Source organism: Medicago sativa, chromosome 6, assembly GCF_051527215.1.
Source record: "Medicago sativa cultivar Bolivia chromosome 6, Bolivia_mono, whole genome shotgun sequence".
NCBI lineage: Eukaryota > Viridiplantae > Streptophyta > Magnoliopsida > Fabales > Fabaceae > Medicago > Medicago sativa.
The window spans coordinates 54,762,334-54,764,747 of record NC_140754.1 but is presented as its reverse complement, the minus strand read 5'-3'; the positions used below and the strand labels follow the sequence as shown (position 1 = coordinate 54,764,747).

General features: G+C 32.8%; 1 long non-coding RNA gene across 1 annotated transcript; it reads left to right on the top strand.

Annotated features, from left to right (window-relative positions):
- Positions 1-514: 514 nt before the first annotated feature.
- LOC146915732 (uncharacterized) lies at positions 515-2,414 on the top strand. The gene is made up of 3 exons (XR_015013450.1): positions 515-679; positions 1,349-1,724; positions 2,061-2,414. It is a non-coding gene; the product is annotated as an uncharacterized LOC146915732 (long non-coding RNA).

Below are 2,414 nucleotides of genomic sequence, written 5' to 3'. Positions count from 1 at the left end.
GGTTTATTGCCCAGTAAAAAAAAGGTATCCAACAACTCTGCTAGGTCTTATGTCTCTTGCAATAATAGCACCCTGCTAGGGCATATCTCCTCATTGGCTATAATCTCTGTAACTTATTCCCTGAAGTTTACCTGCATGTTTGATTTTGCACTGTATTCTATAAATTGCAAGCATTTATTTGGTAACCGCTGGGCTGCATAGATGAGAGAGATGGTACTGTTGACTTATCCAGTTTTTGAACGTAGAATTAAGCATTTCTCTAAATAAAATAGAAGAGAAGTGAAGGAAACTAATTAATCGGAAATTAGGAATATCTGTGACATTATAACATAAACCAATACTATGCAACTGAGTCACCAAACCAACCCATTTAAGTAGCTGATTTTGTTTCAATCATTCCTTATTTTTCGATTAAAAAAGAAAACGACATAAGGTAGAGGCAAATGTTACCAACACGTAAACTCCCCCTCTCTCTGTATACTTGGTCAACAACTCCACCTCTATCTGAAGCTGCTTTTTCATTCCAGATGCAACCAGATCATTTGAAATTGTCACAAACAACTCCTCCACATCATTGTGGTTTTTATGTAAGCCTTAGAGAAACTTGAAGCCTTGGTCGTGAACTCAGATCATATATATACTCTTTAAAAGCAATATCATTTAAAGGAAAGCGTCGAAGGTAATGACATTTTCCCATACAACTCAAAATTAGCCATTGGATTAGAGTTCTACAAAATATCTGTATTATGTTTTTATGTTTAAATTCAACTTTGATTCTTTTCAATACATACACTACTGCGCTCTACAAAATTTTTAGGTTAAAGTTATTTATAATCTTACTCATGTGATGATATGGGTAAGGCTAAACATATTGAAGTTTGGATTTTGATAAAGCCTAACTAAATTTACGTGAGGTGCAGTGTGTGTGCAAATGATAAAGTTAGATCTTTATATGTTTGAATTAAAATAAAATAAAAAATGTTATGATAATGGAAAATACTAGTACTCTTTTTGGTCTTGTACATGCTAATGTGAGATGGTTTCTGTCTGTACGATGCGTGTGTGGTGTTTAAGTGGTGGTTTAAAATCATATTTCTTTGTGGTGTCTTATATCGGGATCATATCATTTTAGGAGCATCCTTATATATTTATTTTGGTTCCTCACGATCGAGTCATGTCTTTGGGGATTTACTTGCATTGTGAAAATAAAAAAATAAAAAAACAAAGAGACCGAAACAAAAGTGCCTTTTATGTTTAGGAATTCGTTAATTAACACTTGAAAAGTTCATGTTGGTTTTGGTGGGGACTGTGGGATAACTAATTTTTTGTTATGATTTTGGTATTATAGGTAGAGTGACTTCAATGGAATCATATCTGGTCAAATTCTTTATTGGTAGACCAGATTTATTGGAATCATATGCGGTCAAATACTTCAATTGTTTTAACCAAATAAAAGATGAATCATGGAGAGAGAGCCAATATTGTAAATTTAACAAGGAGGAACAGAATTTTTTCACATATTCCATGTTTATTTGGGGAGGAATGTCATCTTTATTGGCTATGACGACTACAAGAATGTCGGGACCCAAATACAAAAAGTTTTCAGGTGTCGTGTATTTCCTGGTTGGTGCATTCTTGAATGGTTTTGCTGTCAACATTGAAATGCTTATCATCGGCCGCCTGTTGTTTGGTTTTGGTGTGGGACGTCTGTTACCTTGAAAATAGTAAGTTACTTCCAATACAAAATAAGTGCAAGTATACACCACCTCAATTTATATTATAAAGAGATGGTATTCACAAGGATTCTGGGGTTTCTTCTTTCAATATCTTTTTAAATATAAAACTTGTTTGTATAAATAAGAACGAAATCATTTTAAGGTTTTAACTAAAAAAGTAAAGTTCAATAATAAATTAAAAGAATAAAGTTTTGTTAAGATCTTAGTTGTAAATGATAACTCCTATTGATAGCTCTTTATAAGCTTTATTTTACTTGTTAATTTGGTCATTTTGTTATGTTTTTAAGACCCTTTTACTACTATTTGTTTGTTTTCCATTTGTAGGAACGTGCATGGGTCCAAGTGAAGGTTTTGATCTAAAAGTGATGCTTTCAAGCCTTACAAGTCATGAAATTGCTTAGTTGGTGAGAGTTTTGTAAAAGACCAAAAATGATGGAGATTGGTTCATTTTCAATAAGAGATTACGTTCATTTCCCACTTGTAATCCCTGGGGTTACGACTGTAATCCCTTCATTTCCCACTTTATCAGTTTTCCTTATGTAATATTGATATCCATATGGTGTTGATGAGTGTTCAAGACCTCTTTGGTTATAAACATATATGAGGCAGACCTGGAGTTCAAACAATTTTCACTTGTAAAACTCCAAAAAAAAAAAAAAAACCATGTTTTATGCTTAA